Here is a 16,505-nt window from a genome sequence, read left to right on the forward strand (position 1 = left end):
TCCTCCAAAATGCCAGGTTTGGTGTTTTGCCCAGTGATGTGAATACCCTGTGGGTGTCTCAAGCTGATGCCTTGGGAAAGATACTGTATGTTATGTTGCATGTATGTATGTATGTGTGTTGGGACACCATGGCTTCCCTTGAGAAAGGTATGGTTAGATATTGAGGTAGGTGACACCTGCTCAAAATGGCTTTTTATGGAAACCCATGTCGCCACTTCTTGGTTAAGTTTCTCATCAATCTCATTTGGTATTGTTTGTGTCAGGACTCCGATAGAATGCTTACAACAGTCAGATGTATGAGAAGACCAACATGCAGATAAATTGCCTGTATTCATTTAATGGTGAATTCATGTTAAATGTAGGAGTGTACAGCATCACACAATTATTTTGATGTATTTGCTTTTTGTCTTCGTCTGTTTAAACCCTGGTTTGTTAGTCTTGCATGTTCATTCTCATTCAGCTGTGGAAATGCAGTGGTGCCAGGCCATAGAGAGACTGGGTGGATTAATTACCTCTATTGCTATCTACATTGCATTAGACTTATTGGGACAATATCTAATTGTTCTGACGCTCACACGCATCTCTTGAGGGCAAGAACCAGAGCCAAAATGATTACCAAGAACAAGCTTGCACGCCTCTTTGACTCAGTGTAAGAATGGTGCTGGAAGTGGTTCAGCGTCACAAGACAAGCTAGTGCAACGCTAGAGACCTTGTGGGTTGGTGCCGCCTGATCTTAAATCGGTTTTATTTATACATGTTCTGATCAAGAGTCTAGGAGTTAGAATATAATGGTCATAAATCATATAACCATGTTTTTTTTTTTTTTTTTTTTTAATTGACCCCTAAGGAAAATAGCTAGAGGTTCTGGTTACGTAATAAAGATCAGATTAAGTCATAGTGGTGCGCAGTGTTTTTCCTTGTCTGATGTAATGTTAATAATGAGGTTTTTAAAATGACACTCCCTGTTGTAATCGTTTGAGGGTTGATTCAAGATGAGGGCAGAATGCATGCTAGTCACTGTGCCCCTGTCCCTCTCGTCCCAGTCAAGCTAAGCCTTGGGGGAATGTTAAGCCAGGCCACAAAGATGATGTGATCCCCAGGAATCTCTGATCAGGAAGATTCTACTCTGCCGTTGATGGCACAAATGTATGCCTAATACGAATAATGGCGGTATTGGAGGGACCGTTGGGGGTGGTATTATGCAGATAATGCCTGGCTTCAACAGTATTTTTCTGTTGCTTTTTTATCTGACAAAGAATGTAGGCGTGTATGTCGGGTTTAGATATGTGAATGCATGATTTTCTTTGTCGTAGGCCTCAATCCCTCATCTGCACCCTTCTTTTGCTTTGTCATCCCTCCGCTTCTTTTAATAAATCCCCTCGACACCCCCTGTTCCTGGCCCTCGTTGCTATTCCACCCCTCCTGTTCGTTGCATGCGTCTCTAACGCATATCTCCAAGTGATCTTGACTGTCTCGCAGGAGAGCACAAGAGCGATGATGATGATGACGACGACGCCCGGGCAGACGAATCCCAGCGTTCACCACAGAAGCAGGAAGACGATCTACCCTCGGGCCTACAGGAAGTCAACCTGAACCTCAACCAGAACCAGCTCCCTCCTCATCCCGTGGCAAACGGCCACTACCTGGCGGAGGTCCCAGGCAACAGACGCCGCAGCGACCCCTTGTCCAGCTCTACCTCCAGGGCCTCTCCTCAGTCTGCGGAGGCGGCGGTGGCCGCCAACAGTCAGCTACGCAGGCTGGAGCAGCACCAGCATCACCTGCGTGAGCTGCAGCAGCGCCAGGAGCAGGAGAGGCAGAAGAAGCAGTGGCTGGAGGAGGAGCGTCTGAGGCTGGAGCAGCAGAGGCAGCTGGAGAAGCAGCGCAGGGAGCTCCTCCAGCTGCAGCTCCAGCAGCAGCAACAGGAGCACAGGCACCGCAGACAGGTGCTGCAGTGGCAGCTCGAGCTGGAGCAGCAGCACAGGCAGCAGCAGAAACAACAACAACAACAGCAGCCGCTGAGGAGGAGTCCTTCTGCTGTCATGCTCTCCCCGTCCTCGGGCCTCTGCACCATCTACGAGGCCATGGAGACCAGCGAGGAGGAGGACGAGGGGGAAATGAACGCAAACAACATGGAGAAAGAGAAGAGGTCGCCGTCGTCCTTTAGCCAGACAGTCGCGGACTCGCGCAGGCATGTGCCGCGCCCCGTCCCTCCTCAGGACCTGACCTGGAGCACGAAGGTGGACATCGTCCAGCAGCTGATCAACCAGACCCTGCTGTTGTCTGGGGACGGCGGCTGCCCCCCTCTCCTCCTCCTCCCCGTGGGCAGCGGTGGCACCCTGAGCCCCCTGGAGAGCAGCATGTGGCCCAGCCTACTGCCCCCGCTCAGCCCCCCCTCAGCCACCATCACCTCCGTCAGCAGCTATTCCCCGGACAGCCAGGGCAGCTCCCCAGGGCAGGGAGACTGGACGGTGGTGGAGCTGGAGACCCAGCACTGAGGGACCCAATCCATTTAGAACAGTCCTCACTACAATTCATATACTGTACACCATAGACCAATATAGCAGAGACACTATACAATATTCAACCACAGAGCCTCAAAAGAGCATGCTCTCTCTAACACTACATGCAATGGTGTATTCTTCATTATAACCTCAAACCTGCGGAGAAATGCACCGTAACCTTTTATCTTTTGTCTTTAGAGAAACACTGTGTCAGCACTAACCACTTCCCCCTCACAGTGCACAGCTCCCAGTGAACTGCATCTCATGTTATTGTAAGCCGACTGTATACACTTACATTCCTATTTCTGTATGAATTGCTTGGAACCAAAATGTGAAACCATAAATCTGATTTGATGGTTTAGCTATGACAATTGCACTAGTTGAATTGCACATTGGCCACAGAACAATGAAACTGTTGGACAGGTAAGTTGTAATATTGCAGTCAGTACAGTGTTTGGTTATGTCAATGGATTATCATGAGCTTTAAATAAATCCTCATTAGAGAGGCTGTTCGTGTACAAAATACAGCTGCTACTGCCTGGACCAAATGAACTGCTTCAAATGGGAATAATCCTTTGTGTGTCAGGAGAACACACTGCAAGGACAGAGCTCAGTCTAAAACTGCTTGTGGACATGTAGAGACAATGGTACTGTGATGCAAGCTTGTTCCACCCTGGTATACTGCACGTTACTGTGACTGCATTGAACCTGTTGTGAGGACCAGGGCACCACCATAGTGTGAATTGGGCTGTCAATCACAGAGGGAGAGAGGGAGGGGAAGAGAAGAAGGACCTCCTTGTTCTTTTTCTGCCTTTCACACAGTGGCGGTGAGGGGGTATCTGTTAGAGGCCAGTGGTGGGGGCTTGGGTGGGTGGGGGTGGGGTGGCGGTGGGGGTGATGGTGTCTCTCCCTGCATTCCAAAGCTATAACCTCATTTCCTGGGTCCGCTTGTCCACAATGGGTTTCCGAGGTTACCAATGATGTCATGATGGAACAGAAAGGGAGATGTCTGAAGCGGTGACACACTGGGAGAACAGAGTAGAACTGGGGCAAGTCAAGACCAACAGTCAGACCACTGTGCCAGTTCTGATCTGCAGTATGTGACAGAGACCAAATGAGATGTGAAACAATTGTTTATACATTTGATATCAATCTACTATGTTTTGTGCAATCAGAATTATGGTGACTTGTGCAATATTGGTGATATCATTAGATTATTAGACACATATTTAGTACGTTGATAAGTCAATTAATAAATACGTATTTACGTTATTAATACAAGTCAGTTATAATGTAGAGAATATGGTAGACTTTCTATTGCATCACTTATCCAGAAAATGCTATTGTTCTCTTTGTTTGCAGAGTTCAGTGTATATGTAAATATAGATAGAAAACCACTGCCATCTAGTGGTTGAGATGCACTACTGTACATAAATAACCCATTGTAATGTCAATCTAGCATAAGAATTATTGTTATTCTCTGTATCTATTTAGACTAGTAGGTCAACTTCATTTTGTTTCTATGTTAACCAATGTCTGTTTGTCAATCTAGGATACTGTGCATTATAATATTTGAAAGGGATATATTTATATGTATCCACATGGTGATATTATAAACATTGCACCCATGATTATGTGCATGAAAACTGACCTCAGTTTAAGTGCAGTATTGGTGAACAACATAGGGAAATGGAAATATACAGTGGTTCAAAAGTGACCCATCACTTTTCTTTCAAAATGAGCTACTACTACTACTACTGCTACTACTACTACTACTACTGTACTTGGCATGCACTCATCTAAGTAGTATTAGTAGTACCTCCTTACTAATAATTATATTAGTAATTATATATTTATATAATAAATAAATAAATATATTTATAAATATATAATATAATTATAATTAGGAATTATAATTCCTGAAAATGATCATCAATCATTACCACTCTTTAACTCAGTTCCATTCAGTATTACTTAACTATACCCCAAGGGGCAATTAGCAGGGAGTCAGCCATCCACATACATCTTGTACTCTTATGCACAGTAATATTATGTTCAAGCTTATACCATTGACTCTACAGGTGTGTTATCATTTCAGATGATAATGATTTCTAACTGTTGATATTTGATTTGTGTCAGTTTGTGTTGAGTTGTGAGAATTTACCCATTTATTTGAGCCTTGTGAGCAACATTTATTGTATTGACTAAATTAGTATTTGTCTGACTTTTGAAATAAAATGAATTTCAACAAATGTTTCTCTTTCATATTTATGCTCCAGACAGAAAAAAAGTACACAGCCTATGAGTATGAATATGCCATGAAGCTACCAGATAAGCTTCTCGGTTCTACTGTGAAACACACGGCAGTACGAGCCCCTACCACTAGGCGTCGCCATCGCCTCAGTCAGCGGTAGTTGGACAAAGAATAGGAGCTTACCATTTTATATTATCAACGGGAGTTTAGCATTGATAATATCACAGAGGTTCTCTAATAATATATGGGAGTTTACACACATTACTGACGGTAGAATGTGGCAAGAAATAACCGTTTGAATTAGTGGCTTCTAATACGCCACTCAACATTTTGCTGAGCCAGTGTTGGCTTTAGATCCAATTGTTCAAATAGTAAACCTGCAGAGGTAATCTATATCAGATATATTATTATTAAATATGACACTATTTGTCAGGCTCAAGGTGACATTCAACATCAACATTGTCTGCACTTTGTAGCAGTCAGTATGAAAACAGCTAATGAGGGCGGGTGATGGGCGACAGATTATCAACAGGTTATTACAATAAATAGGGATCACATGATGTGCAGGGCGCTCTGCTGCCCCACTGTTTGGCTGGCTGCCCCCGTCGGGCATCAATATCAGTTATTCCGTCGGGTGGCGACTGAAACTACGCACAACACAGCTCGCTTAGCGCAGACTTAAGGAAGTACCACAGCATGATGTTTCTCTAAATCAGTATGAAAGTGGTTTACTAGCACGGTATTCGAACACCCAGGTAGGTTTAGACTGTCCCTCTAAAAGGCGGGCTACCGTGCCTTCTCAAACCCGCCAGGATTAGCCGCGTAAACGGTGTAACGCAGATAGATGTTGGGGAATTGACATATGGAATAAACCGGAATTCTACTGAGGATTTCATCAGCTTGGATCTGCGGTTACACGGGGCAGGCTATGATTCAGCGGACAGAGCTCTTGGAACAAATGGAACCCGTTACACGTGTAACTTTTTGTGCTCGTCTGGAACATGGAACTACAGAATGATACAACGTTTCTTTTTTCGATGCTCTCGCGCGCACCTGGGCAGAGTCAAGCGCGCGCTCTATTTTCAGCGTTATTTTAAAGTGCCGAGGATTCACGTCAATAACGGGTCTGCTGTATGACTGCAAATGCATACAGATGGACTGGAGCTGAACAGTCCAACATGATTTGACACTTCAAAGAGAAACCCGTTACATTGAAACAAGACCTAACTGCATTGTCATCGAATCCCCCTTCGCCTCTGTGGCACACAACTGACGAGATGGCGAACCACAACGACCTGATTCAAGTAAGTTTTCAAAGTTATCACAGGACAAAGGACTTTCCCCCTGGGATTGGACGTAATTTAGCCGGTGTCTGATTTCTGGTCTGATTCGAAAATGCATGAATGTCATATTGTATTGCCGCCAAGTGGGACTCCATCCATGTCATTGCGCACGACAGTGTCTGATGATGGTGAACAGGTAGGCTACATGGGCCAAAAATGCAATACCCATGGTGGGTAGGCTTATCAGATATGCAGATAGTATCACAATACCCTGCTATATTACGTTATTGACATTTCAGGTGTTGTGCCTGTTTTCCCTCATGTCTTCAATAGTTACAGGCATAATAATGTCAGGTGCTTACAGTGGGTTTGTTACCCAAAGCAGTCTGCCATGTCTGTGCGGGTCCAATGACTTGTTTCGATGATATACAATACAAATACTTACATACATGCATGGATACTTTTTATGTCAGAGAGAATATTTTGTGATTGCGGAATGATGGTCATAACATTTTAGTGGAGACATTTTGCCTACCCTGTCAACCACAGAGCCAGCCATATGAGAGAGGATAGGTTAACCAAAACCGTCACAAGTTCTTTCAAAGTTCTGTCGGTCATGATGAGTTTCACATCCCTTGTTACCCATTTAGAAATGTTGTGTTGTCATTTTATCAGACCATTTGTGTTTCACCTCAAGAAAATGTAGTCCCATTTCCGTTTAGACCCGCATTGCTCTCAAAAGGCTTATTGTTGCCGGTCACCTGATGTATAGTAGAAGCCTAAGGAATGGACCCTATGCTATATGGTAGAGAGTTATTCCACTCTGGTGAAGTCGTGTGAGACACTGTAGAGGGTGACAGAACCTAATTAAGTGGGTCGTGTTACATTATGGTCTCACAGGTGTCTCCTCAGCCCAGGGAACTGCACAGGAGGGAATTATAAAACATTAAAGGGCATGTATAGGTGGAACCCAAACCAGAACCCAGCACATTGCTCTTTGGTCAGTCTGCTGCAGTGAGCCCAATGTGTTGAGACTGTAAGAATGTAGGCATGGGTCAGTGGTCTAGTCAGGAGTCAAATACACTGAGCAGCAGCCAGCAACTTTTTTTTATTTACTATTTTTTCGCAAATCACTTTACCAGAATGTGATTACTGTTAACTTCACGTACAGTATACAAAACTCACTAGTGTAGTTACTGTGTGTACATATTTGCAATATGAAAACAAAATCCATTTAGTCTTATCTTTGCAACCTAATGTTAAGTATGGTCCAAGATGTGTGTTCAGGTATCAAGATCACAAGGTCTTGTCAGTGTTTCTGCTCATGTCTGACTATTTTTCTTAGCTCCAGAGACTTGTTTTTGGAACTGAATAAGTTTTAAGATTCCAGTCTTGTCACCAAACCTTGTAGATTGTTTGAGTTTTCAAAAAAACTCAGTCTGATTCTTTGCAAAGGCCTTTAAAATCAGTAAGTCATTGCAGTTCATTTTTAGCCTACAAAAGCTCTCTAACTCATACTAATACTAACTAACAATAAATATCATACTATATCATATTAATACTATATCATACTAATATCATACTAACTAACAATAAATATCATACTATATCATACTAATATCATACTAACTAACAATAAACTAGGGGTGACCTCTTCTTGCTTGACATTTAGTGGTTTGTATTTCCATGAAGGAGAGGGCTGTGCACACTGCACTGGGATTCCTGGAAGGCTACTTCAGCACCTGTGGGCAACACAGGGTGAGAGGCAGGGAAAACATGAAAACATGTGGGCTATTACACAATGAAGTTCTGTATTAGTATCATGTCCTTTGGTCCGATGGTCTGTACCATTCATGTACAGTGACATTACACACACTTGCAAAGAGATTTTAGATTTCTGAAGATCCCTCATACAGCATGACTGATATTTGAGAAAGTCACTGTCCTCTAAGCTCATAGAAGTACACACCCAGTCGTACACATAACCAAGCCACTTCCATGGGTTTTATTCAGCAAGCGAACCCAATTTCTGGTTTTAACATGGGGGGGGGGGGATAATGGTCACCTCCATCTCCAGCAGATATGGTGGTTAGATAGATAATGAGAGACAGGCGAGACAGACAGATGAGAGATTGCTGATAGAGATCAAGGGTGTATGATGATGGCATGACCCTGGCAGAGCAGACTGACGCACGGCAGAGTGATTGGGGCTTGATTGCTCTACTTTCCCCCTACGGGCCCAGAAATGGGATGTCTGAGGTGTCACTAATGAACAAAGCAACAGCAACATCTTCCTTACACTTTTTTTTCATTCATTCATTCTTTCTTTCTTTCTTTTTTCCTTCCTTTCTTCATTTCTTTCTTCCTTTGAGACCACATCTCTTTCGTCTTCTTCCAAGTAGTAGATCTTAATGCACTCTAACTCCCTCCCCCCGCTGACTCTCGCTCTCACATTTATTGATCTCCTGCTTGTTTATTTGCTTATGCTCTCTCCTCTCCAGACAGCTTCAGTGCATGTAAAGCAAAAGTCCCTCTGAGTATGTGGGCTCTGCCAGTGAGATGATAACACTCGGTCCTTAGAGAGCCACGCTGTGGCCGTCCTCCCATGAATATTTAACGTCTTCTGGTCTCCAGCAGTCAATACTCAAGAGTAAAGCGACTGCAGCCAGCCAGTCATTACAAACAATTGCCCTCTTCTTTTTCCCCCTGCTTTTTGGCAAATTGCTTTTTATTGATCACTCTCCAGAGTGGAAACATTTGCTTCGGCGGTCCATTTCTGTAACAACGTCCAAGACACCCAGCCCCTCCCACACTCACAGCCCGACCATGTCAGTCCAGACTGAGCCCCAGACACCTGTTGCGTCGTGTATTAAAAAGAGAAAAACACATGCCGACACACACACACACACACACACACACACACACACACACACACTGGGGTCCTGTGAAGTGCTTGCATCTCATGCACAATAATATGTGTGGCTCCAGCTGTCGTTCCTGATAGCTATGGATAATAGGATTAGGAAACTGTGGACATTGTTCTGTCTTGACCCACACCAATGGTGGCATTAGCAACCTCAGTAACCCCCACCCTCTGTCCCAAACAACCAGCCCCCCCCCCCAACCCCCATCCAGCCGGTCACTCCAGGATTAAACCATGTCTGCAGAAGTCTAGCCTCCGCCAAGCCCTACGACCCTGTCCACCTCCAGCTGCAGAGATGGAGCAGTTGTATTAAGCTAAGCTACAGGATCCCTAACCTCAGTCCCCACGGGCATGTCACAGGGCCAATCCCTCACCTCGCCCATGTCACAGGGCCAATCCCTCACCTCGCCCATGTCACAGGGCCGGTCCCCACCTCGCCCATTGACCGCTCTGTCCCCCATTCAGTCCTCTGCCTGACTCTAAACACCAGCTGTTCTTCTAGCAGTTGCCCTTCCACGGCTCCACCACGCTGGCAGGGCACCCAATGCCTGTCCTCACAGGATTAGTTATGATTACTACCAAGGACAACCCCATCCTAATCATGGCGGGATCACGGGCCAGAGCGGCCAGCACTGTATGGTAGAGCAGAGAATGGTCTTTATTGAACCCAGAGGGGCCATTTGCTGTAAGCAGTCATTCCAAATAGACACAAAGGACATATATGTCAAAAGTGTGTGTGTGTGTGTGTGTGTGTGTGTGTGTGTCTTTGTGTGTGTGTCCGTGTCCGTGTCTGTGTCTCTGTGTATCTGAACCTGTGTGTGCAAGCGTATGCACATGTGAGTGTGTGACTCTCTCTCTCTCTCTTTCTCTCTCTGTCTCTCGCTCTTTTGGGATTTTCGGGGCTGATTATTTTTTCATGTTTGTGAGTTGTTTTTTCTTTTTTTTTTTAAGGCATGGGGGTCTTATAGGATTGTGGTATTATAGGATTGAGGAATGTGTTACTAAGAGGAAAGGCCAGATCAACAGTGTTACGTCGAGTCACCATATTGTAGTAGGCTTCTCCAATTGGCCTGACGTAAGCACCGTAGTTTGGCGCGAGCGGTGAAACGAGGTCACCCAACAGTGTCGTTTAGGGGCCAATGTTTTAGTCTATGCAGAAGTGGGTATTAATCAGTAGCTTTGTAATCCCAGCCAACGTAGTGAGTCGACAGGATGGGGGAGGGGGGGGGGGGGGGGGAGGCACGGAGGGGGGGGGGGGCAGCTGTGTGAGGATCTGAAATTGCTTGGGAGTAAAGCCTTAATCACGACAGTAACATAACAGAGTTGTCTGTTAGCTGCTTTGCTACTGTACTCTATTACTACTCGGTGGTAATACTCGGGTTGCAGGGCACCGTGGGAAGAACAAGTCACGAATATGGAATGAAATGATGATAAAAAAAAAACGATAAAAAAAAAACCCCAAATGGACCGCAATCCAAAGAATACGTTTGAATCCATTGAAGTTTCAATTCATTCAATCCATTTCAGTCCATTTAAGTTTCAATTCATTCAATCCATGTATTCTACGTATCTATTTATGCACCGAAGAAGACAGCCATCCTGTACAGTTGGCCTAAATGCCGGTCTGTGAGACGGAGAGTGTCATATTCAGGTGGTGTGAACGTGACACTACGTCAGTCAGGTGAGACTGAACCCTACTGCTCTAGGAACACAGAGAGGAGTCGGTCTAGCCCGTTGACCTGGTTGTGGTTGCCTAGGGCGATGGAGATGAGGTAGCCAGTGAGGTCATGGGATAGCGCCTGCCTCTGTGGGAGTGGTTGGTGTTGGGTGGGTGTAAGAGGGACACACAAACGCGGTGCCTTATGGGTGCTAGGGCTGTGCCCCCCCCCCTCCTCCTCCCAACAGTAGCTCATCTGTTCTATCTGCCCAGAGGCTGTTGGTGTGGAGACGGAGGAAGAGAATAACCGGTGTTATTATCAGTTTAGTTGTCAGGGTAGAGGAGGAGAGATGGAGAGATGGGGAGGAGGAGACGTGACCTGGTGGTGGTGAGACTGCAGAGCACAAGACCAGCTGGCGGCTGCAACCTCTCATATCTCAGCCACCCAGATGTTATTATTGTACAGAGGTCCAGACTGGGGCGGGAGGGGCAGGAGGGGGGGAGGGGGGGCACAGTAGAGGTTGTGTTCCCGTGTAGAGGTTGTGTTCCCGTGTTATTGTGAAGCATGTTCTTTTAGTAATATCATTCCCAGTAGTAACATTGTGTTTAGGATAAGTCTGGGGGAGAGAGAGAGGGGGGGGGGGGGGGAGAGCGAAAGAGAGAGGGTTGGGGAGGGGGAGAGAGAGGGGGAGAGCGAGAGAGAGAGAGAGAGAGGGTGGGGGAGAGAGAGAGAGAGAAAGAGAGAAAACGAAAACTGGTGTGTGTGGGAAAAGTCATTATGGTTGAAGGGTACAGTAAATGACTGTAGTTGGTTGTGAGTCAGATTTGTAATTGTGCTGAGGTCACAGTTTAGTCATCTCCATAATTGCTGTGATTCCTCACCGGTGGTGCATGGCAGCTCTGAACCCCAACCGCCTCCTGCTCTCCTTCCTGCTCCTCCTGTGGGGTCTGAACCACACAACCACCGGCCTACGGTACACTACTGGATGGTTCCGTGTACTATAGCTGTCTGCAGGAATGTAAAGCTATTTTGGCTCCCAAATTGTACCATCCATCCACTTTCCCATCAATCACATTAGCTGTACTGTACTTATTTTTGGTACATGGTGTTTTCCAGAGGAATTTACCGCTGTTGACGAGCTTAATCTTTCGGGGCATAGTGTAAGTAATGAAGTGTGCACTTACATAGCCTAGCTCTTGACTGCCTCTTTTAATATCTTGAGTACACACGCACTGTTGTCGAACAAAGCTTGTCATGCGTCATGTTTGTGTTTACAGCAGCATGTCTGTTCTTCAAAACATAGCTGTTGCACGATATGTAACCTGTATGGGTGTTGTAGTCCACCCATACTGTACTGCTGTGCCCGTAACCATTTGTTTTCATAGGTCATTTCACTACGAGTAAACAACAACAAGCCACAAATATAAGTGCTGTTTTTTTTTTTTCTTTTTTTTTTTCTTCCTGCTCGCCTGTTTACAGAAGCCAGTCGTAATCGGCAACAGAACTAAAGAGGGATAATCATCTGCTTCATCCCCCCCACCCCCCCTCTGCCATAATCATTTTTAATCTGCTTTTCATGTCCATTAAAATCAGTCTGCCTTCCGTTATTTTTTTGGAGCTCCTGTTGTTATTTGTGTGTGTGTCCGTGTGTGTGTGTGTGTCCGTGTGTGTCTATGTGTGTGTCTGTGTGTGTGTGTGTGTGTGTGTGTGTGTGTGTGTCCTCTCCTGACTCCTGTAGGTGAGGGGGGACTGTGTTAGGGTGTAGCCTGAAGCATCCATAAAGCATGTCAGGGAAACCCTTATCTGTGGGAGTCAGAGGCCGGGCGGAGAGAACGATAGGCAGGTGAACTGACAGAGAGACGGATGGTTATCTCCAATACTGCTGCTGCCCTTCTCCTCAGATCGGCAAAGGTGGAATTGGACCAGGCTGCCTATCGGGTTCTACAGTTGTAAGGCGCTAAATCCCTCAGAAAACACAGCATATGGATCTGGAAGTAGATTGTAGTGCTGCTCATGCACACACACACACACACACACACACACACACACACACACACACACACACACACTCTCTCTCTCACACACACACACACACACACACACACACAGCGATGTACATGTAGAGTTATTTCAGTGGTTATTCCAGCGCTGTGCAGTTGCTGAGTGGGGCATTAGTCATGGCTGAGCTGTGGCAGATTTGAATCGGTCTGCTGGAAAATCACTCCCCTCTCTGTTCTTTTGTACCCAGCTAGCACTGTCCTGAGGCTGTGTGTGAAGTGGAGGGGGGGGGTCGGGCAGTATGTCTCCCAGTTAGACCCTCTTTCTTTTTCTCTCTCACTCCATCTCTCCTCTCTCCATATCTGGCCCTGATATGTTGCCGTAGTAACCGGGCCATCGTTGGTCTCAATGTGAGAGACCAGTACGAGGTGACAGGAAAGACAATTAAGACACAACACACCTGATGCCCCTCCACTCATTAAAGCAGTCTCTCTCTCTCTCTCTTCCCCTCCCTCCCTCCCTCCCTCCCTCCGGGCCTGAGTGAGTAGGAGGATGTATCTATCGACCCAGGAGCAACCAGCACTGTGGAAATCCCCACGCCGGACCGTCTGACGAGGCTCAGCTCAGAGCCACAGTCAGCCTGGCGTCCTGTCACAGAGTCATGTAGAGCTCCAGTTAGGGGAACAGACTCTGACTCACTCTCTCTCTTTCTCTCCCTCTGTCTCTCATCCACCCACCCTCCCTCCCTCCCTATGCTGAACTGCTGCCTAGATCAAATCAAAAGCATGACAGCGGTTAACATGGTTGTAAATGCGTCCCTATAAACAGCCTCATTAACGTTCCTCTGTGACTGTTGGAGGTCAACAACTCTGTTTGCTGCCTTTTCTACGCAGGTGAATGTTCAGTAGCGCACGTACAGCAAAGTACGCTAATAGAAGATATACAAGAAGGTATAACGGTTGTCAGATTAGCACTTTGCCCCACATCAGAGGGGGGATTAACATTGACTTTGACAGTGCTACAGTGTATGTTATCAACGATGTTACCAAATGACTCACAATACTTGAAAAAGCGATGTGATGGACGATTATGGGTCGAAAGTTGACAAAGGGTTAACTCCACAATGAAGATGTCACCGATCTGCAGTGTTTCCGAACTCGTGCGTTTGGATTTTGGCAACATCTTCACATTTTTGCACCGTCAACCATAAACTCTTAACTTAATCACATTTGTCAGGCATCCCCTTTGCACGATGTGTTCAGATTATGTGGAGAGCTCTTGCACTTTATGCTTGTAGGACCTTAGGTCCTCAGAGGCCTGAACAGAGAGAGTGTTTGTAGTGGACCTCACAATGGACAAAGCCTAGGAACACAAACACATAACCATTTATTGAAGTCTCTTGAGAAGATAGACCCCTCCACAATGCTGCCATTCATGGTGATGGGTTACTCCCCCAGCTGTGGACTGGGGCATGCACACGCGCACACACACACACACACAAATGGACAAACACGACATACACAGTCACTCTCTCTCTCTCTTCTTCCTGAATCTTAATACAGTTCACTGTGTTTATTCACTCTTGAGTTGAGACATCCTCTGTGGTCTGTTCAGTACACTCAGGGGAAAGGCCCCAAACATAAGAAACTCAACAATTAAGAAACCAAAGATGTTAAAAAAAAAAGAAGTTGGTAGCAGGCCCAAAGTCATTGGCCATTGTGGAGCAGCAGTGGTCAAACTGACGTTTGGTTGTCTTACCCAAGGGGACTTTCCAGTGGGCTATGTCAGGGGTGGGCAAACTTTTTGGCTCAGGGGCCACATTTGGTCTTGAATACAAGGTGGGGGGCCTCAGTTTTTAAAAAAAATACTTGATGTTACATTGCATTCAACACACACTGCTCTATGTACCTCAATTACAAATGTATTCAACCAAAAATATTTGTGCATGTGCACTGATGTTCAAGTGAATCACATTATTTTCCGAAGGACTGGCTCTCAAGAGACCTATTTTAACACAATGTCCCTCTGTTTAAAGTCCTGTTTTTTTATTTTTTAACAATGACATAAGTATCAGTAAATACAAAAGACAGAAGTACAGAACCATAGGCTATAACTTTCATATTTTACAGTACATCAATGCCTTATCTCAAGTTATAATGCACATTATTTGTGTTACAGTCAACATATTATCACCAGATACTCTTAATCACAGTTTTGTCCTATTACTTTCAGTAACATTTTCATGTAACATTTACTATTTTCATTTCCAGTGCATTTGATCAGGAAAAAGGTATTCTTGGCATTACTAACAGTGCATTTTTCACAAATACATTAATTTACTCAGACCTTTCCTTTACTATCCTTCAGAATCTACTGGCTGGTCAATGTGCACAGTGAAGTTGCCCATCCTGTTTTAAAAGCTTATCAAAGTCAGGTGCTATTTTAAGGTTGAAAGAGGCAGACAAGTGTTAATCATTAAGTCGAGATCTGTGATTTGATTTATTGTAGTTCATCACCGAAAAGGTTTGCTTACACATGTAAGTGGAGCCGAACAGCACCAACCTACTCTGAGCCAGCTGTCGCATCTGAGCGAACTGTGTTTCAGTCAATGAGGCCCAGAACTCAGGCAGAGTGACGGTTTCAAACTTCTCCTGGAGTTAAGTGTCACACTGGAGATCAATAATCTCCAGCTTCATGTTCGGTGGTGCTTTCTCATAATCGTATGAGACACAAGTTCCTGCGAATCTTCAATCTTGGCGAAGTCAGAGAAGCCCCGTGTAAACTCGGCCTGCAACTCTGACAGTATGCGCTGTATCTCACTGCGCTGGGTGGCGACACCTCCACAGAAGCCAGTGTCGGAAAATGAATAAATGACATGTCCCTCAATTGCCTGGTGGACAACACCAACTTGGCTCTGAATGCCTTCACATGGTTGTACAGTTCATGCACAAACACATTTTCCCCTGTAGTTTTACGTTAAATACTCTATCCTTGACTTAGCGAACGTTTGAATGATAAAGTAAGTCACCATGCTCTGCATCAGTGTCCTCTAACAGTTGAATGAATTTACGGCGATTGAGTCCTCTAGCTCTGACGAAGTTTACCAAGTTTCCACTCGTAAGAACATGCTCCGGTCTGTGGCGTTATTTTAACGCCATACTAGTCCAAGTACAGATTTACACAGAGCCTTTTGGCGGATCATGCAGTGCAAGAAAGTGACCTCGGTGTTTTGCGAAAACATCTCTCACTTTGTCCTGAATTCTCCTCAAAAGGCCCACGTTTGTGCCCGTAAGATTTGGAGAACCATTGGTAGTGACATGTACCAATTTGTCCCATGACAAATTCTGTCGTTCGAGGCAAGCAGAAACGCTGTTGAATAAGTCTTGTCCCGTCGTCGTGTCCCTTTTAATGATTCCATGGAAAGAAATTCCTCTGTAATTTCAAAGTTCTCGTTTATCCCCCTGATAAAGACAAGAAGTTGTGCAGTGTTCTTCATGTCCGTACTGTCGTCAAGTGAAAAATACTCGAAATCGTCACTTTCCTCTCCAACTGGGAACTAAGATCTTGATCGATTAATTCCACCCTCCGTGTAACTGTTCTCCGTGACAGACTAGTGTTCTCAAAATGGGCTTTACTGTCCGGGCTGACCAGGCTAGCAGCCTCCTCAATGCATTCCTTAAAAAAAATCACCCTCTGAACAAGGCTTGCTATGCTTTGCGATTTTGTGAGACAGCATGTAACTCGCCTTAGTTTAGTTTTCTTGAACGGTGGATTGTCGGACGAATATGTTCTGGCGGGCTGGTCAATTTGCAGCCCATGTGGCAGCCCTCCTTTCTCTTTGTTGTGAAGACAAGTTGCTAGCATAGTTAGCATGCTGACTTGAGAAGT

Source organism: Argentina silus (assembly GCF_951799395.1).
Source record: "Argentina silus genome assembly, chromosome: 9".
NCBI classification, from domain to species: Eukaryota; Metazoa; Chordata; class Actinopteri; order Argentiniformes; family Argentinidae; genus Argentina; species Argentina silus.